This window comes from Eurosta solidaginis, chromosome 1 (genome assembly GCF_040869045.1).
Source record: "Eurosta solidaginis isolate ZX-2024a chromosome 1, ASM4086904v1, whole genome shotgun sequence".
Lineage (NCBI taxonomy): Eukaryota > Metazoa > Arthropoda > Insecta > Diptera > Tephritidae > Eurosta > Eurosta solidaginis.
Window position 1 is genome coordinate 95,872,672 of NC_090319.1, and position 22,086 is coordinate 95,894,757.

The 22,086-nt window shown below is 39.7% G+C and overlaps 2 protein-coding genes across 5 annotated transcripts in view; one reads left to right on the forward strand and one right to left on the reverse strand.

Moving 5' to 3' along the window:
- The window catches only part of mRpS9 (mitochondrial ribosomal protein S9), a 137,584-nt gene that overhangs the window by 53,652 nt on the left and 61,846 nt on the right, over positions 1-22,086 (reverse strand). The window lies entirely within an intron of this gene.
- The window catches only part of wtrw (water witch), a 58,483-nt gene continuing 51,233 nt past the window's right edge, over positions 14,837-22,086 (forward strand). Inside the window, exon 1 of one of the 3 annotated variants that reach the window (XM_067759221.1) lies at positions 14,837-14,894. The gene's annotated coding sequence lies outside the window, so the exon portion shown is untranslated. Of the gene's footprint in view, positions 15,276-22,086 lie in introns of all 3 variants that reach the window. The other 2 variants (XM_067759220.1, XM_067759217.1) reach the window with 2 other exon arrangements.

A 22,086-nucleotide genomic window follows, 5' to 3' on the forward strand; every position in this document is an offset into this window, starting at 1 on the left:
GGTGCTCCGAATGATAGGACAAACATTTAAATTCCTTGTAACCACCTTAATGTGCACCAAATCGATTATTACGATCCGTTAATTTTTCTTCGAGTTACGGGTCCCGATACATAGAAAACTGTTTAGTCATAAAAGGGGCGGTGCCACGCCCATTTTAAAAAATTTTATTTTTTTTCTATTTATTGATATATGTAGTTCCACTTGGGGAAAAGAAATACTATTGATATAAAGCTCCTTTTTGCCTATTTTATTCGTTCACGAGCTGGGCCTCGAGTCAGCTCAGCAAACGTTGGGCGGACACTACGTCTTGCAGGGTAGCAAGATCCTTCTGGCCGAAAGTGGATGGCAGGAGGTCTGCTGAAATAATTGGGTTCACTAAGGCTCACCTATCAATGGTCATTGGGGTTTTGACAGGGCACTGTCCCATGGGTATCCATGCGGTACGTCTCAATATATTGGAAACTCCATCCTGCTGCAGGATGATGAGGTTGAATCACCAAATCACTCTAAGCTTGATTGCCCAGCTTTTGCCAGAACTAGGCGAAAGTATTTCGGTCGCGACTCACTTGGATCTCCCGAGGAGCTATCCAAGGTTGAGATCGGGATCATTCGGAACTTTATCGTTGCTACCCAACGATTCTCTAAGTAGTTATATCTACGTCACCGTTATTTTAGTTTATTATATGTGGTATCACAACGGACCTTCATGTTGTCCAAGTGAGCTTCCCCTATCAGGGAAGCTACCACACAACCTATTCGTTCACGACACTTTTAAAATTCTTTTACATAAAAGTGGGCGTGGTTCTTTACCGATTTATATATCAGATATTATATTATATTATTAATTTTTCTTCGAAGCAATTCTTATAGTAACTTTCTGCCGAATTTTGTTATGAAAGGTTTAACGGATTTTGAATTATTATTAATAATATTTGCAAAATTGGTTTTATCGAAGGTCGGCCGTGCCGCGCCCATTCAAAAAATTTTTTTTATCAAGAGTCTCAATATCAGTTCACACATCAAATTTCAATTTCTATGAGTGAAATCGGATGATAAGCATGCCCATTTTTTATATATAGAACTATTCGGAAAACACAAAAAAACTGGTTATTCAATAAATATTACATTAACAAGTTTTTTGTGTTTTCCGAATAGTTCTATATATAAAAAATGGGCATGCTTATCATCCGATTTCACGCATTTTAAACAGCGATGGGAGATCAGTACCAAGGAACCGACATACCAAATTACCAATATTTACTCATGTTAACGTGTGCACAGACGGGCCGGTAGACGGAATACCTTTTTTCATCCTGATCATTTTGATATATGGAAGTCTCTGTTTATCTCGATTCGTGTATGCCGTTACGATCAACCGTTATGTTACCGAAGTTAATACACTCTGTGTGCAAACCACGCTGAGTATAAAAAAAACTGTATATATGTAAGAGCAATCAAAATTTACATAAAAAACTTAAAATGTGTGTTTGGGTCATAAACTGGATAAAAAGTTGGTAGCCGAATATTGAATACAAGATGTTGCTAATAGTTGCCATTAAGTTAGTGAATAACCTGAAAGCTGTTGAAGTTCGGTGATTTCACAAACTAGACTACGTTGCCTTTTTCATGTTGTGTTGCACAGTGGTTCGGAAGCGGCAAAAATGTAGATGTAAGATTTGCATTTTTCCATAATTTTTTTGATTAGCTAATTGAATGGATGCTTCGAAAAAGTGTTTCCAATTTCACTGTTTGGTATACAGCCTGCACGAAAAATCAAAAAAGTTGTAGCATTGCAGAAAGTAGATATTTCTTAATAATTTTAATAAAAGTTTGTTTAATAGGTTCTGCCATTGAGCGAATAATTACAACAGTAATTTGTGATTTCTAAATTGCCCTTTAAATAGGACCTTCAAGAGAATGCAAAATATTTTTCTGCTTCTTATTATGGTGCTAATTGTACGCTACAAAGGGGACTTAAACTTAAAAAATTTATTGGAATTGGGATTTAAAGGCGATACAAAACAAGTAAGGAAGGTTAAGTTCGGGTGTAACCGAACATTATATACTCAGATGAGAGCTATGGTGACAACATAAGGGAAAATAACCATGTAGGAAAATGAACCGAGGGTAATCCTGGAATGTGTTTGTATGACATGTGTATCAAATGAAAGGTATTAAAGAGTATTTTATGAGGGAGTGGGCCATAGTTCTATAGGTGGACGCCATTTAGGGATATCGCCATAAAGGTGGATCAGGGTTGACTCTAGAATTCGTTTGTACGATATGGGTATCAAATGAAAGGTGTTAATGACGGACGGTGGACGGCGGAAGGTGGACGCCTTTTCGAGATATCGCCATAAACGTTGATCAGGGTTGACTCTAGAATGCGTTTGTACAATATGGGTATCAAACGAAAGGTGTTAATGAGTATTTCAAAAGGGCGTGGGGTTTAGTTCTATAGGTGGACGTCTTTTCGAGATATCGCCATAAAGGTGGACCAGGGGTGACTCTAGAATGTGTTTGTACGATATGGGTATCAAATTAAAGGTATTAATGAGGGTTTTAAAAGGGAGTGATGGTAGTTGTATAGGTGGTCGCCTTTTCGAGATATCGGCATAAAGGTGGACCAGGGGTGGGGTGACTCTAGAATGTGTTTATACGATATGGGTATCAAATTAAAGGTATTAATGAGGGTTTTAAAAGGGAGTGGTGGTAGTTGTATAGGTGGTCGCCTTTTCGAGATATCGGCATAAAGGTGGACCAGGGGTGACTCTAGAATGTGTTTGTACGATATGGGTATCAAATTAAAGGTATTAATGAGGGTTTTAAAAGGGAGTGGTGGTAGTTGTATAGGTGGTCGCCTTTGCGAGATATCGGCATAAAGGTGGACCAGGGGTGACTCTAGAATTTGTTTGTACGATATGGGTATCAAATGAAAGGTGTTAATGAGTATTTTAAAAGGGAGTGATCCTTAGTTCCATAGGTGGACGCCGTTTAGAGATATCGCCATAAAGTTGGACCAGGGGTGACCCTAGAATTTGTTGGTACGATATGGGTATCAAATGAAAGGGGTTAATGAGAATTTCAAAAGGGCGTGGGGCTTAGTTCTATAGGTGGACGCCTTTTCGAGATATCGCCATAAAGGTGGACCAGGGGTGAATCTAGAATGTGTTTGTACGATATCGGTATCAAATTAAAGGTGTTAATGAGGGTTCTAAAAGGGAGTGGTGGTAGTTGTATAGGTGGTCGCCTTTCCGAGATATCGCCATAAAGGTGGACCAGGGGTGACTCTAGAATGTGTTTGTACGATATGGGTATCAAATGAAAGGTGTTAATGAGTCTTTTTAATAGGGAATGGGCCTTAGTTCTATAGGTGGACGCCTTTTCGAGATATCGCCATAAAGGTGGACCAGGGGTGACTCTAGAATGTGTTTGTACGATATGGGTACCAAATGAAAGGTGTTAATGAGTCTTTTTAAAAGGGAGTGGGCCTTAGTTCTATAGGTGGACGCCTTTTCGAGATATCGCCATAAAGGTGGACCAGGGGTGACTCTAGAATGTGTTTGTACGATATGGGTATCAAATTAAAGGTATTAATGAGGGTTTTAAAAGGGAGTGGTGGTAGTTGTATAGGTGGTCGCCTTTTCGAGATATCGGCATAAAGGTGGACCAGGGCTGACTCTAGAATGTGTTTGTACGATATGGGTATCAAATTAAAGGTATTAATGAGGGTTTTAAAAGGGAGTGGTGGTAGTTGTATAGGTGGTCGCCTTTTCGAGATATCGGCATAAAGGTGGACCAGGGGTGACTCTAGAATTTGTTTGTACGATATGGGTATCAAATGAAAGGTGTTAATGAGTCTTTTTAATAGGGAGTGGTGGTAGTTGTATAGGTGGTCGCCTTTTCGAGATATCGGCATAAAGGTGGACCAGGGGTGACTCTAGAATGTGTTTGTACCATATGGGTATCAAATTAAAGGTATTAATGAGGCTTTTAAAAGGGAGTGGTGGTAGTTGTATATGTGAAGGCGTTTTCCAGATATCGACCAAAATGTGGACCAGGGTAACCCAGAACATCATCTGTTGGATACCGCTAATTTATTTGTATATATAATACCACGAACAGTATTCCTGCCAAGATTTTAAGGGTTTTTTATTTCGCCCTGCAGAACTTTTTCATTTCATTCTACTTAACATGGTAGGTGTCAATAAACCAATCCAAATACCATGTTTCATCCCCTTTTTCGTATTTGGTATAGAATTATGGCATTTTTTTCGTTTTTGGTAATTTTCGATATCGAAAAAGTGGGCGTGGTCATAGTCGGATTTCGGCCATTTTTTATACGAATACAAAGTGAGTTCAGATAAGTACGTGAACTGGGTTTAGTAAAGATATATGGATTTTTGCTCAAGTTATCGTGTTAACGGCCGAGCGGAAGGACATACGGTCGACTGTGTATAAAAACTGGGCGTGGCTTCCAACGATTTCGCCCTTTTTCACAGAAATAAGTTACTGTCTCAGAGTCTAAGCCCCTACCCAATTTCACAAGGATTGGTAAATGTTTGTTCTACTTATGGCATTAAAAGTATCCTAGACAAATTAAATGAAAAGGGCCGAGCAACGCCCATTTTGAAATTTTCTTTTATTTTTGCATTTTGTTGCACGATATCATCACTAGAGTTGAATGTTGACATAATTTACTTATATACTGTAAAGATATTACATTTTTTGTTAAAATTTGACTTAAAAAAAATTTTTTTTAAAGTGGGCGTGATTGTTCTCCGATTTTGCTAATTTTTGTTGAGCATACATATAGTAATAGGTGTAACGTTCCTGCCAAATTTCATCATGATATCTTCAACGACTGCCAAATTACAGTTTGCACAAATTTTAAATTACCTTCTTTTAAAAGTGGGCGGTGCCACGCCCATTGTCCAAAATTTTACTAATTTTCTATTCAGCGTCATCAGTTCAACTCACCTACCAAATTTCATCGCTTTATCCGTCTTTGGTAATGAATTATCGCACTTTTTCGGTTTTTCGAAATTTTCGATATCGAAAAAGTGGGCGTGGTTATAGTCCGATATTGTTCATTTTAAATAGCGATCTGAGATGAGTGCTCAGGAACCTACATACCAAATTTCATCAAGATACCTCAAAACTTACTCAAGTTATCGTGTTAACGGACAGACGGACGGACGGACGGACATGGCTCAATCAAATTTTTTTTCGATCCTGATAATTTTGATATATTGAAGTCTATATCTATCTCGATTCCTTTATACCTGTAGAACCAACCGTTATCCAATCAAAGTTAATATACTCTGTGAGCTCTGCTCAACTGAGTATAAAAATAGTACCACCACATTGCTCCAAGCCCAGTTCAAGACTTTCTATAGCCTTATCAGCCATTAAAGATTTTTCAACAAAGTTACACATTTTTCAAACAAATGATTGAAACAGTTATAAAATTCCAACAAAGATCTTTCAAATGATGGTGTTGGTTTTAAGATATCTCTCTTAGTTTTACAGATGGCGACTATAACCTACACGGCAAACTCGATGTGAGAACCGACGAGGGGTTGAGCTTGATCGACGTCGCCGTGGCCAAAATATATACTAGTATACCCGATAGACGTTGTCCTGTACGAAAATTGGCGTCTCTACATTTGTAAAATGGTCCTTTCTCATTTCCTTATAACTCTCTTCAAATATTCTTCTTTTCTATCTTCCATTTTTCTTTTTTGTTTCTCTTCCTCTTCCATTTTTCTAGCTAACTCTTTCACTCCCACCCCATTCTCAGTCTTAAGCCCGCTTCCACGTTCATCCTCAATTCAATATCCATTCAAACTCTCTTTCCAACTATTATTCCCACTCCTTTTTCGGTTCTCATTTAAACTAATACTTCCACTCTAACAAACTATCCGAATTCGAATCCTCTGCAAAAGAGGATGAGCTAGCTAAAAAGGGCGCATCTCTCGAAGCATGTACCGTAGGCGTACCAATCTGATTGAGCGAGATTAGAAAAAGGCAAGAGTTGCACATCATCGTCAAGCAGGAAAGGCATGGAATAAAGCGCGGGGCTGCAAAGTGTCGAAGATCATCTGCAGATCTTACAAACTTAGACTAATAAAGTTACTCTTATAATTAACAAGTAAGGACGGCTAAGTTCGGGTGTAACCGAACATTACATACTCAGCAGACAATTTTGTAGACAAAATTGTCTTTTTCATGGATACATACAAATGGTAATACTAAAAAGTTGGGAGTGTTCGAGAGAAAAGTTCTTCGAAAGATTTATGGACCTCTACGCGTTGGCGATGGCGAGTACCGAAGAAGATTTAATGATGAGCTGTACGAGCTATACGCAGACATCAACATAGTCCAGCGAATTAAAACGCAGCGGCTGCGCTGGCTAGGCCATGCTATGCGAATGAAAGATGACGCTCCGGCCAAAAAAGTGTTTCTATCGGAACCCGCCTATGGAAGCAGAGGTAGAGGGCGGCCCCCACTCCGTTGGAAGGACCAGGTGGAAAACGATTTAAACTCCCTTGGTGTGACCAATTGGCGCCGGTTGGCGGAGCGAAGGAGCGACTGGCGCGCCTTGTTGGACGGCCATAACCGTTTAGACGGTTAAGCGCCAATTAAGTAAGTAAGTAATATTAAAAAGTGGAGCAACTTGCCTTTGCTATCTTTCTTCAGCTATCAATTTTTTTCATTTTTCGATATCGAAAAAGTGGGCGTGGTCATAGTCGGATTTTGCTCATTTTTAATACCAAAATAAAGTGAGCTCAGATAAATACGTGAACTAAGATTAGTAAACATATATCGATTTTTGCTCAAGTTATCGTGTTAAGGGCCGAGCGGAAGGACAGACGGTCGACTGTGTATAGAAACTGGGCGTGGCTTCAACCGTTTTCCCCCATTTTCACAGAAAACAGTTACCTTGACAAATTTGACAAGGATTGGTAAATTCTTGTTCGACTTATGGCATTAAAAGTATTCTAGACAAATTAAATGAAATAGGGCGGAGCCACGCCTATTTTGAAATTTTTTTCTTTTATTTTTGTATTTTGTTGCACCATATAATTACAGGAGTTGAATGTTGACATAATTTACTTATATACTGTAAAGATATACAATTTTTTGTTAAAATGTGACCTAAAGAAATTTTTTTTTTAAAAACGGGGCGTGTTCGTCATCCATTTTGCAAATTTTTATTTAGAACACATACATATAGTAATAGGAGTAACGTTCCTGCCAAATTGCATCATAATATTGTGACGAATACTAGCAACACTAAGGGGTATTATCATCTCTAAGCCGATGCTAAGCAGTGACTTGTATGCACACCAATAATTCAATCATTATGTCTACACATATGTACGTACACGCAGCGGAGAAGCAACGCACAACCACATTCATAAATCTGAGATACTCCCGCAAGTATGCAATGGTTGTGCAAGTGTCGCTCACACATACAAGCGCATGGGGTTTGAGAGAAGCTATAAAATCATGCATCTGTAGTTACAGCTGAGTAATTTTATATCTGATAACTAACTAGTAAGTTCTGGAAATAGAAGCGCCTAGAAATATGTCAACAAGGAAACCGCACAGTATAAAAGCAGCGACAGTAGAGGCACGACAATCAGTTTGATTTAAGACGCTATCTGGCGAGCAATAGTATTTCATTAAGATACCTCAAAATTTACTCAAGTTATCGTGTTGAGGTGGCTGGAGGAAGTCGTTCCAAACCTCCAAAGGCCAGGCACGAACGCGCGGTTTGAGGTGGTGGATAAAGCGCAAATCCCCACGGTACCAAAAGTTAAGGTATAGATACCATGCGTGATGAAGTCGGAGGATACACTGCGACTTCTACAGAATCAGAAGCCGAACATACCGACACAGGATTGGAAGGTACTTACTGTATCTCGGCCTACCGAGGATGGTCAGTTCTACATCTTCCAAATAAACAAGCAGCCGGAGGATATTTTGTACACGCAGCTTGGCAAAATGTCCTTTGGCACTGGCAAAATTTACATGCGACTCAGGAAAAGAAGTCCCGAGGATAAAAATCCTAACACGCTGGAAGTGGGCGAAGTCGAAAAGGACCTCAGAAGCCTAAGGGAAAAAAGACAGGTGGATGTCCCGGACGTCACCACGAACGTGCTAGAAGAGGACCAACCGCTAAATGGTGCTGTGACTCGCACAGAGGAACACACGGCACAACATTCACGAGGGGCTGAAGGGGGCCTCGAATACTCTAAACCAAAAGGGCAAGAGGAGGACGACGACGTCAAAACGAAGGTGCTGGAGGGGGACAAACAGCCCAATGGTGCTGCGAGTCCTACAGATAAACCTCCAACACAGTAAAGTGGCGTCGAGCGAACTCCTCCTAACCCTTGAGGAGGGTTCGTTTAACGTGGCGCTGATCCAGGAGCCGTGGCTCTCATCGGGAGGAAAGGTTTCTGGACTTAGCGCGCGCGGGTTTGGCGTTTACTACGCACAAACGGAAGGACGGGTGCGAGCTGTAGTAATGGTAAGGAAACAGCTGCATTCATATATGCTGCCTAATTACACCACTGAGGATCTCGTAGCGGTGACCGTTGAGCAAAAGAATAAGCAGGCATTTATCCTGGCGTCCTGCTACATGGCCCATGCTGCGGAGGTTCCACCGATGGAGTGCAAAAGGCTAGTACAGGAGGAAGGGCGCAAAGGGCGGTTGGTCATAGGCGCAGATGCAAATGCGCACCACAATGCGTGGGGAGGAGCAGATACGAACGAGAGAGGCGAATCTCTATTTTGTTACATCCTGCAAACCAATTTGCAGATAGCCAACAGGGGAAATGTTCCTATATACATTGGTCCAACATCCAGCAATGTTCTGGATATTACATTGAGCTCCGAGCGTGATATATCAAGGTATGATTGGATGGTTCTTGATAGAGCATCCTTCTCCGACCATGCGTATATAAGCTTCAGCATCCCACTAAAGAGGGTAGAGAAGGGAACCTTTAGAAACCCTAGGGCAACGAATTGGACTAAATTCCAGAAACATGTAGAAACAAAACTGGGACAACCCAAAGAGGTTGCTAATGTAGAGGAACTGGAGGAGTCGAATGAATTCCTAACAAGGACGCTTATGACTGCGTATAACAAAGCTTGCCCTCTAAGACGATTCAGAGGAAAAGCAAAGCCGCCATGGTGGAGCAATGAGCTGAGTCTTCTAAGAAGACAGGTAAAAGAAATGTTTAAACTCGCAAAGACCGCGGAAAGCGAAGCGTGTCGGGACGAGTACAGGGATCTAATGAGGATCTACAAGCGTGAAATTACCAGGGCGAAGAGAAACTCATGGAAAAGTTTCTGTACGGACATAGAGTGCTCCAGTGAAACAGCACGGTTGAAAAAAGTCCTAGCAAAGGGAAGCATAGTCCAGGGACTAATAAAGAAAGAGAACGGGGAATGGTCACGTGATAGTGAGGAATCCCTTGAGGTGCTTCTCGATACACATTTCCCATCGGGAGACGGTTTAGAAGAACCAGCAGACATCACTCACACTTCGATCACGGAGCTAGTGGTGCCGGGCTTGGTGACCGATACCAAGATCGAGTGGGCAATGAAGACGTTTTCTAAGTTTAAATCGCCGGGCCCAGATGGTATATTCCCGGCCATGCTACAAGTCTCAAGTAGGGCGGTCGTGGAATGGCTTAAAATAATATTCGATGGGTGCATAAGACTGAATCATGTACCGCACTCTTGGAGAACTGCTCGTGTAGCTTTTCTACCAAAGGCGGGGAAGATCGGTCACGTGTATCCCAAAGACTATAGACCCATTAGCTTAACATCACTTCTGCTCAAAACCTTTGAGAGGCTGATAGATGTGTACATAAAGTCCAACGTGGATGAAAAGCTGCTCTCCACAACACAGCATGCGTACACCAAAGGCAAGTCGGTAGACACCGCATTGCATAGGGTGATAATAAGCATAGAGAAATCCCTGGAATATAAGGAGTATGCTCTAGGAGTCTTCTTGGACATTGCCGGGGCTTTCAATAATGTTGCAAAATGGGCGATTATGGATGGTCTTAATTACATTAAAGTACATCCTGCCTTAATCAGATGGATCGGCTGCATGTTAAATTGCAGAAAGATTACATCACAATGGGGATTGTACGAGGCCACGAAATCAGTGGACAGGGGCACGCCGCAGGGAGGGGTGCTATCACCTCTGCTGTGGACACTGGTCATCAACCAACTGCTCAGGCAATTCGATGAGGGACCCGTAAAACTTACGGCTTACGCAGATGACGTTGCAATTGTCATAAGTGGAAAATGCCTTCCAACGATTAGTTCTTTGATGGATCGGGCGCTTCGGGATATTCATACCTGGGCATCTAATGTCGGGCTGAAAGTCAATGCGGAGAAGACGGATATGGTCTTGTTTACAAAGAGGTACAAGGTCCCAAATTGGACCAGGCCTAAGTTAGGAGCGGTGACCTTACAGGAGAAACCTTGCACAAAATATCTAGGAATCATCCTAGACAGTAAGCTGTCATAGAAGCTCAACGTGGAGGAGAGGGTCAAGAAGGCCTCAACGGCACTCTATGCATGTAAAAGAATGCTGGGGTGTACGTGGGGCCTATCGCCCTCTCTTTCTCATTGGGTTTTTACAGCGATTGTAAGCCCTATTCTATACTATGGAGTTCTTGTTTGGTGGAAAGCCACACAAAAAACAACATACCTCAAAAAATTAGAGGGGTATGCAGACTATCGATGCTTTGCATTACGGGAGCCCTGAAAACAACCCCGACGGCTGCACTGTATGCCATTCTGCACATTCCACCTGTAGACCTGGTAGCAAAGAACAAAGCGTTAACGACCGCAACCAGGCTCGATGCTTCGGGGCAGCTTGAGCGCCGACCATATGGCCATAGTAGTATAGCGTCATCAGTCACAAGACGAACAGACTACATGATTCCCTACCTGCACTTTGACGGAGATCTTAAGGCCACAATAGAGGTGGACGGTTGGCGCAAGGGTGCGCAAATGGCGGACGAGGCGATACATGTGTACACCGATGGTTCCAAAATAGTGGAAGGAGTAGGGTCTGCGGTATACTGCGCTGATCCGGAATTAAGCAGATCCTACAGGCTGCCGGATTACTGTAGCGTTTTCCAAGCGGAAATATTGGCCGTAACCAAAGCAGTAGAAACCCTGGAAGAGAATAGCTTAAGCTGCAACCGTGTTAACATTTATATTGACAGTCAAGCAGCAATTAAGGCAATAATCTCGCATAGCACAGCATCTAAATGCGTGTTAGAGTGTAAGCAGTCTCTGGAGAGAATCGGGACAGGGAGAAGCATACATCTATATTGGGTCCCAGGGCATATGGGAATAGATGGGAATGAAAAAGCGGAGGAATTAGCTAAAAAGGGCGCATCCCTTGAAGCTTGCTCCGTAGACGTCCCAATTAGATTGGGCGAGATTAAGCGAAGGCGAGAGGTGCACATGATCGACCAAGCAGAAAAGGCGTGGGTTCAAGAGCGGGGCTGTAAAGTGTCGAAGATTATGTGTAGGTCTTACAACCTTAGACTAACACAGTTGCTTCTATCATTAAAAAGAGAGGACTGTAGACTCATGACGGGTATTCTGACTGGACACTGCCTTCTGGCGTCACATGCCTTTAAATTAGGCTTGGTCAGTGATAGCAGGTGTAGGAAGTGCGGGTTGGAGGAGGAAACGATCGAGCACGTTCTGTGCTCGTGCCCTGCACTTGCCAGGCTAAGACTCCAGCTATTAGGAGTGATACAGCTGTCAGATCTAGAAGCAGCAAGTGGCTTAAGTCCTAGGAAGCTTCTAGTATTTGCCAAGAGGACGGAGTTATTTTATAACATAGGTCCTGGTTTTTGATAGGGTTTTTCAGTTTGGTCGTTAAAACAAACTTCTGGTAACACTACGGACTCAATCAGTCTATGTGAGGTCCTCATGGACCGGCCAGTTCAACCTACCTACCTATCGTGTTTACAGACAGAACGACGGACGGACGGCAATGGCTAAATGAATTTCTTTTTTCGCACAGATCATTTGGATATATAGAAGTCTATTACCGTTTTTACACAGAAACTGAATCGAATCACAATTTTATTTAATGAAATAATTAGGTTTCCCTTTTCATACAGGGCCTTTTGCTTCATTAAGCGAACATTTGTCAGCAGCGCCAAAAAATATTTCGTTTTTACAAAAAATAGTTAGAATGGAAAGCAGTCGTTTCCTTCTTAACTATAAATACAATCAAAATAAAATATGTACATGCGCAACTACCAATAGATGTTGCACCTAACCAAATTGTGCCTATTTTCGAAAAAGCCATATTATATTTGCAGCAAATGCAGCGAAAATTAAATTTTGATTTTTTTCGTGTTTTTTCTATTTTTCGTATATTATTTAAAATAATTTATTTTTGATTGTTATTTGTTACATTGACAATAAAAATCGAAGCACCAAGCAAAGCCGACAGGATTTTTCAATCGATTAGGCATTCAATAAAGCAATAATGAGATAATTAAGAACTTGTATTTTGTATGAAAGATCGAGTTCAATTAGGGCTTTAATGTAGAAAACTTGACTAATGATTTCATCAAGCCGCTGTGTGAAATCGGTATATATCTATCTCGATTAGTTTATGCCATTAATAGGTACCGTTATGCGAACAAAAAAAATATACTCTGTGAGCTCTACCCAGCTGAGTATAAAAATAGGGGACAGTGTAAGCTCATGATGGGTATTCTGACTGGAAACAGTCTTCGGACTTCACATGCTTTAAATTAAGTCTTGTAAATGATAACAGATATAGGAAGTTCGGGATTGAGGAGAAAAATATCCAGCACGTTTTGTGCTTGTGCCCTGCGCTCCGCATGCAGTACAGCTATCAGATTATCTAAAAATCTATCAAGCAGCAAGTAGCATGGATGCTAGTTTCTGTTAAGGTCTTTCAGTTTGTAGGTTGCGCAAAGTTTAAGTAACACTATGGACTCATTCAGTCACCCACTCCCATTCCCACTCGCACTCAAACTCCGATTCAATAAAGTTCCACTTTATCATTATGCAACAGAGAAGCATGGACTGGGTATAATAGCGTATTAGACGCTTCTTGGTGTGTACGATTTCATTTTACAGATCGTATATAGGCATATCATATTAAGCTAAAATTTATTCAAACGAAATTTGTCGAAAATGTCGACTTTAAAGCCGCCTTCGACAGCACGAAAAGGAGCTGCCTATATGCCGCTATGTCTGAATTTGGTTTCCCCGCAAAATTTATACGGCTGTGCAAAATTACGTTGAGCAACACCATCAGCTCAGTCAGAATTGGGAAGGACATCCCCAAGCCGTTCGAAACTAAACGAGGTTTCAGACAGGGTGATCCCCTATCGTGTGATTTCTTTAATTTGATGCTGGAGAAAGTTATACTAGCTGCAGAATTTAACCGCACTGGAACAATATTCTATAAAAGCGTACAATTACTGGCGTATGCTGATGACATTGATATCATCGGCCTAAACACCCGCGCTGTAAGTTCTGCTTACTCCAAACTGGAAAAGGAAGCGGTAAAGATGGGTTTGATGGTGAATGAGGACAAAACGAAGTACCTGCTGTCATCGAGTAAAGAGTCAGCGCATACGCGCCTTGGTAACCACGCTACTGTTGGCAGCCATAATTTCGAAATAGTAAAAGACTTCGTTTATTTGGGAACCAGCATCAACACTAGTAACAACATCAGCACTGAAATCCAGCGAAGAATCGATCTTGCCAATAAATGTAAATTGTAAAGTAAAGTCCTCTCTCGGCGAACGAAAATCATACTCTACAAGTCACATATCGTACCCGACCTGCTATATGGGGCAGAAGCATGGACCATGACAACAGCAGATGAAGCGGCTTTGGGAGTGTTCGAGAGAAAAGTTGTTCGAAAGATTTATGGACCTCTACGCGTTGGCGATGGTGAGTACCGAAGAAGATTTAATGATGAGCTGTACGAGCTATACGCAGACATCCACATACTCCAGCGAATTAAAACGCAGCGGCTGCGCTGGCTAGGCCATGTTATGCGGATGAAAGATGATGCTCCGGCCAAGAAAGTGTTTCTATCGGAACCCGCCCATGGAAGCAGAGGTAGAGTGCGGCCCCCACTCTGTTGGAAGGACCAGGTGGTAAACGATTTAAACTCCCTTGGTGTGACCAATTGGCGCCGGTGGGCGGAGCGAAGGAGCGACTGGCGCGCCTTGTTGGACGACCATAACCGTTTAGATGGTTAAGCGCCAATTAAGTAAGTAAGTAAAGCTAAAGCTCCGATTAAAATTAAGTAGAAGGTAAACGAAGCACATTTTTACAGTTAAATTATCATATATGAACTTTTCAAATTAGTACTTATATGCGTAGTATATACGACTCAAAAATGTTCTATTGTCGAGAACTCTGCGGCATATCTATCTATGTAAATATGTACATATGTACGTGTATACATATGTCTTATTAAAGAATGAAGCGCACATATCCGAGATGGTACTGGAGATAAAAAAGATAGCAATTGTGACGGCGGTGAGCTGGTGATAATAACTCATCGCCGACATTTCAAACTAAATAAAGACACATTTTTTAAATTTTTTTAATAAGTATATACATCTACACATGTATATATGTATGACTAAGTATCTAGTAAGTAGTTAGTTATCTTTGACGAAAAACAGACACGAGCAGCTGATCGACGATGAGGATCATGATTACCGTCTTTATTCTGGACTTGCAGATGATTTTATCAAAACGTTAGCTCACTGTTCAAAACGGAAAGTCGTGGCGTGTAGTACAAATGATAACGATCACTAAAACGTAACGGTGTAAGCATAAAAATTCTTTTAGGAAATAAAAAAAAAGGATGTCGTGTTTAAGGATAATATGAACAACGATCAACTCTTAAACGGTTCATTGAACTTAATTTAAATAAAAAGTTTGAGAGGAGACTCAGTGACTTTACTCAAAAAAACTAAACAAACATCCCATAAGCCAAATTATGTAAAAATCTAAAAAGTGATATTTGTGTACTTCAAGCGAAAATAAACAGCAAATAACTTTTGACAAAGCATCAACATGATTTATGACGACATATGAAGTGAAAATATTGAGAAGCAGAAAATAACTCGCAAAACAGCGCAAAAACTTTTTTTTTATTCAAAATTACGACAAGTGGGCGAGTTCGGTACAAATACAAATAAATATTTGTAAATTTATTATATGAACAAATACAACATTTACTATATAGACACAGAAATAGCACTTTTTTCTACAATAACAATATTCAGAATGTTTTCTCAATTAAATTTCGTTTATTTTTTCAATTTAAATAAATTGACAAATTCGCAAAACTTAAAATTGTTTTATAATAAACCACCAGCACTTGAAAAACGAATCACTCTAATATGATGGTCTTCAGAAATACAAAAAACTATTATGGCAATTCTCTCAGTCTAGAAAGCGTAGTAAACATAGAAAATATTGCACAATTTCTAGACCAAATATACAACACTCAGAGGATGCACCACTCATCTAATGTCCTTTCGATCTGATCTTCTATTGCAGGTTTCGTATTTGCACACACATACTCAGCACGCACATGTGCAGAAAATCACTGAATTCATTGCTCATGCACACGAGCTTTTATAACAAAAATTTTAGTACACAGCTTTTGTGAGTGCCGTTTGAATAAACCTCATGCGCATGTGTGTGCTTTCCGATTCGAAATATTTAGGCACATGTTCATGTGATGTGGTGGTAGCGTGTTTTGCCTACGACACCGAAGATTCTGGGTTCAATCCCTGGGCAGAACAACAGCAAACATTTAGAAAAAGTGTTTTCAATTAGAAAACAGTTTTTCTAAGCGCGGTCCCTCTCGGCAGTGGATTGGCAAACAGTCCGAGTGTATTTCTATCTTGATAAGCTTCTCAGTGAAAACTCATCTGCGTTGAAGATGTCATTCGAAGTCAGCATGAAACATGTGGGTCCCGTCCCACCAATTTGTAGGAAAAAGGAGCACGACGCAAATTGGAAGAGAAAAGCTCGGCCTAAGATTTCTTCGAAGGTTATCGCGCATTGTATTTATTAATTTTATTTAATCGTTATTTCCAGTAGTTTTGTGCCAGATGTATGCATATATACCGAATCCGACCTGTCCGACCCTTTTTCAGATATGCGGTTATCCGGATAATTATTAAAAGTTATGTCTGTGGAATTTTTTTTAAAGTATCTCAAGCCGTCTTCTATAAAAATATGGATTAAGTGATAGTTCTCTATACACAAGAACTGTTCCGAAAAGAACGTGCACACTTTATTTTGCTTGTAATTCGTAGAGTTTGCACTTTTTTCCTTTAATTTTTTCTTATGGAATCAAGCATTTTTAAGCTATGAAAAATATTGAACCGCTTAATTTTCGCAGAGCTTTGTTTCACTAATTTTGATTAACTTGTGTACACTTTGTTCGAGAAAAGCGCCCTTTGCTTTTGGTATACATTTTTTTTTTCAAGTTATGTGTTCCATTGGGCCCTATTTTGTGAAGTTTTGGTAGATTCTCTTGTTTTTATTAACAGTTCAAGCGATTTTGTTACATAATCCTGCTGTTGATCTGCTGAAATCTGCAAAGACCTAATTGGATCAAGTGGACACAAAGTGCTGCAATAGAAAGCTGTCAGACGTTACTTTGAACTCACCCCGCATTTTATTTCTACAATATGGAGTGATTGTAGTAGAAATGGTCCTTAAGCCTATAGTACAAATATTTTTCCATAAGATAAGCTTTTTGCCAAACCTTGTTATTCAAGTTGTTTAAAGTATACAGTAGCATCCGTCGCTTCGATGCAAAACTGGAACTTGATACAATTTCTCCATTTATTTGAATGAAAGTTTAATTAACCGTTCTAATTCACTAAACATTTTCTACCACACTCAAAAAAATAATTCGTAAAAACGAAGAAAATAGCTATTAATATAAGCAAAAGGGTTAATGATATTTCGCCATAGATATCCTTCCCTAAATATGAACAAGTAGTTTTCTAGAAAATTATAACAATTTCTTTTTAATTACACAAATAATTTTCTAAAAAATGGAGAAAATAGTATAAACAAGAGAGATTTCGAGTTGAGGTTATAACCTTTACAGTCGAGTGCCAGATTTTTTTTTCGGGTTCCCGGGACAAACTTCACATCTGAGCCAAATTCCCGGGATTTTTAAAAATTTCCCGGGACATTTGAAACATAAGAAACACCTATATATTTGTATGGTTGCTCATGTCGGCAAAATAATTTTTAGATAGCATTAAACTTTTTAAACTCATTTATTTATAACAAATATTTTTATGAAAGAGGCTAAAGGGAGAATTAATGGTGACTTATAACCATATAACCATAACCAGATAGAACAGCTGAACGAACCTACCTTATGGAAATCAATGTAATATATTAATGGTGCCATACCATAACGCTAACGCCATAACCATACCATAGCCAACCAATTGGGTTTTGGTTTCTTGCCATATCCATAATCTAAAAATATTTGAGTTGGTGAATTTAATAACTTTTTGTAGATTTTATTCATTGTTTTGGATACGTTATGACTAAAAGACTTATTTTTTGTGGAATATGTTTGTAATTTTTTGTGTTTTCTTTTTATGAAATTTTCACGATTTTTAGGTTAAGGCACCATTAATAGATCACATTGGAGATGGTTATGGATATGGGTATAGTTACGACTATGGTGTTAGGGTTAAAGGGCCAATTAAACTTCCTTAACCCTAACGCCATAATCGGAACCATACCCATATCCATAACCATATACAATGTCATCGATTAATCCTGCCTTAACTAAAAATCGTGAAATTTCATAAAAATGAAGAAAACGCAAAAAATTACAAACATATTCCATAAAAAATAAGTCTCTTAGTCATAACGTATCCAAAACAATGATTAATTTCTACAAAAAGATATTAAATTCACCAACTCAAATATTTTTAGGTTACGGATTTGGCGAGAAACCAACAACCAATGGTTGGCTATGATATGGTTATGGCTTTAGCGTTATGGTATGGCACTATTAATATATTACATTGATTTTCATAAGGTTGATCCGATCAGCTGTTTTATCTGGTTATGGATAAGTCACCATTAATAGGCCCTTAAGGAAGTTTAATTAGCCCTTAACAATTAATACGTTTACTATGTTTAATGCAAATTGAATATTCTATGGCAAACGTTATTTTAAAACACAACACTTTCCTTGCAAAATGCATATTTAGGTTTGCGAAATGTCAAACATTGACAATATTCGGAACCACAATAGGGATGAATTTTTCTTCTTTACAGAGTTGCATGCAATATGCTACTGAACTGAATACAATCGAAGCCGCAAATATGGCCATGTTTCGTAGCAGATTATAATTTATTAATTTTGATAATGTGAAAATGCCGGGCCATAGCATTTCCCGGCGGTACACTTTAATATTTGTGAAAAATACGGGATGTCGCGGCCAATACGGGACATTTGGCAACGCTAGTGCTAACTCGTACGTGCAAATATTGTAAGAAATATTCAACAAAGTATTCTTGATTGAAAAAATTTAAGAAAAATCTTTCCTACAATTAATGAAAAGTTATATACAAATACATTAAATTCTTGCTCATTTAACCGAAATTAAACAAAAAATTTAAATGTGAATGGCATACAGTGCAGCTGTCTGTGTTATTTTCAGAGCTCCTGTAATGCTATGCTTTGATAGCCTGCATACCCCTCTAATTTTTTGAGGTAGGTTCTTTTTTGTGTGGCTGTCCGTCAAATAAGGACTCCATAGTATATAATAGGCTTTACATTCGCTATAAATACCTAATTAGAGAGAGAGGACGATAAACCCCACCAACGCACCAGCATTTTTTTACATGCATAAAAAGCCGTCGAGTCCTTCTGCACTCTCTCCTCCACTTTGAGCTTCCACAACAACTTACTGTCTAGCATGATTCCTAGATATTTTTGGCAAGATTTCTCCTGTAGGGTCACTCCTCCTAATTTAGGCTTGGTCCAATTTGGGACCTTGTACCTCTTAGTAAACAAGACCACATCCGTCTTCTCTGTGTTGGCTGTCAATCCGACATTAGATGCCCAGGTATGAATATTCCGAAGCGCCCGATCCATAAAAAAGCTAATCGTTGTAAGGCCCTTTCCCTTGTGACAATCGTAACGTCATCTGCGTTAACTGTAAGTTTTACGGCTCCCTCATCGAACCGCCTGAGCAGTTGGTTGATGTCCAACGTCCACAGCAGAGGTGATAGATACTTGTGGCCTGTAGTCTTTGGGATACATGTGACCTATCTTCTCCACATTTGGTAGGAAAGCTACACGAGCATGCATTTATGCATTTTATTTTAATTGTCTTTATATTTAGAGATGAAACGGCTGCTATGAATTTTTACTTTTTTTTTTGTAAAAGCGTAATAATTTTTTGGGGCTGATGTTCGCTTAATGAAGCAAGCCCTGTATGAAAAGGAAAGCTTAATTATTTTATTAAACAACATTGGGATACCATTAAATTTCTGTATGAAATTAGTATTACATCTTAAATTGAAATTTTCCTCAATTTATAGAATTTTTAAGTGTTTTCCGCATTCAACGTTAGACCTTTCTTTCTGAATACATCAAACGTTCGCAGATTTAAAGACCTAGCACCCTAATTTTAACGAAAACTTATCTATGTTTCTTGTAATTGAATGTCAAGGACGCACAGAGTTTATTATAAAAACAAAATGTCTTCAGCGCGACAGGATAATAAAACGAGTCGCGCCATTCGCTTCCTCGTTGGGCTAGCTAGCGCCAATTGGCAACACCAAAGGAATTTAAATCGTTTTCCACCTGGTCCTCCTGTAGAATATTGTTCTCGAACGTTTAAGTTCTGCAGCTTGTACAAGTTTTACGATCGGGTTACAAGTATTGTATGAATATGAAAGCTAGTCACAATGTATAATATGCACAAATGTAAGTATGTATGAATGTAGATCAAAAACAGAACAGAAAGAATTTCACATTCCACACGTTTGACTTTCTATTTACCGTAAACAATGAAATTATTGAAATACCAAATATTTATGAGTAAGAAACACGAAACACGAAAAAAATCATTCTTAATTCGCGGTCTAGCAAATTTTTAAAAATTAAAATATTGTAACGAATTTACTTGCAAATCCTCTTATTTGCATCCCTCTGCTAAGTTCGTATCGCTAAACTGTTGAATAAATAACTCCAATATGTAATAATGCAAAATGGCCTTTATTCAAGTACTTCACAATAACACTTGTACTTTGCAACGAATAGCTTACTTAATAACCAAACTGATTGACAGCTCAAATGAAACTCTACTATTCAAAATAATACTGCTATAGCTCGCTAGATAGCGCTTAATCCAAATCTCAAATCAAACTGAATTACATTTTACTCGCTTGTGCCGCTTTTATAGTTTACGCGGCATACATCTAGGCTCTTCTATTTCCAGAACTTACCAACTATTTCGAGTGTTTATAGTTCTCATATAGTTTCTACTTGTTTACAATTTTCTACTTTTCAGCGTCTCTCAGATGTATGTGAGTTTGTAGTTTACAGTCTCTCGCACACACATAGGCGTATAAGTAAATGCATCTGTGTGTGACATCTCTCGGCTGCCTTATATATGTGTATACATGATTTGATTATTGACGTGAACATCGCTTAGCATCGCCTTAGTGATGGTATAGCTTAGGGATGCTAATATCCGTGACATTGCCCTCCACCTAAGTCTGATCGTCCCGATCAGACAAATCTCTCGATCTAAACGCTGCTAGCATCGCCAAATGTACCACTCTTCTACTCCGTGGTTTCTCAATGCTTTGTATGCGGTAGATGGTATCACTGATCTTCTTCACAACCTTGTACGGGCCTTCCCAACTGCACCGAAATTTGGATGGAACACCTTTCCGCCGGTGAGGGTTGTATAACAGTACCAAATCTCCCGCCAAGAAACCTTTCGAATTATTTTCCTTGTCGTACCTGTGTTTCATCTTACTACTCATTATCCTGGATCGTTCCCTCGCACTCTGTTGCTTGACCAATGAAGAACTACTTCGCAGAGCTTGCGCTGGACGGATTTCCTTTGCATAATCAGTATCGTTCCGACGCTTCACAACAGTAGTGCATTCTTTCTTCGTTTCAGTACGTCCGTTAGGGCTTTTCAATGCCAGTGTTTCTCTCACAGGTACCTTCGGTTTTGATTTGTTTGGCCCATTTGTTCCATCAACCTTTACCTTTGAATTTCGTGGCCTTCGTCGAGTCTTCTCCACCAGTACCCGATTACTGCTGAACCCTTTTTCCAAACTAAAGTTAAGTGGCACATCTTGGTTCTCATAACACATCACCCTTCTCTGCATATCGATCTTGATGTCATGGTCAACCAAGAAATCCACTCCCAATATAACTTCATCAACAATCTCCGCCACAACAAATTTGTGTAGAACCATGACCTTCCCAATCAATACTTCACATATCACTTCTCCCTGAACTTGGTTATAGTCGCCAGTGACCGTACGCAACTTTGCTCCAGGTAACGGTTTTACTCTCCTGTTGACCAAGTCAGATCGGATCAAGGAATGAGATGCGCCCGTATCTACAGTCAGTACTCGTTCTTTGCCATCCACATTCCCTCTGACGGTAAGACTGCTTGATTTCCTTCCAATTTGCGACACAGATATCACAGGGCATTCAATAGCTGGATCTAGCTCTCTACCTCTTACTCGCTCTTGCTCATCTCCTCCAGCTTTGCGTTTACGGCCACCCACATTGTTGGAACTATTAAGACCAAGATCGCAATGACGTGCTATGTGACCGGACTTCCCGCATTTGAAGCATTTGATAACTTTTTCACTTCGCTTTTGCGATCCTTTCAGTGCCTCCAATATTGCGTCTACCCACTCTGGCCTTTCTACTTCCACACGGCGTGCTTTGAAAACTGGCTTACACAGAAGCGACGC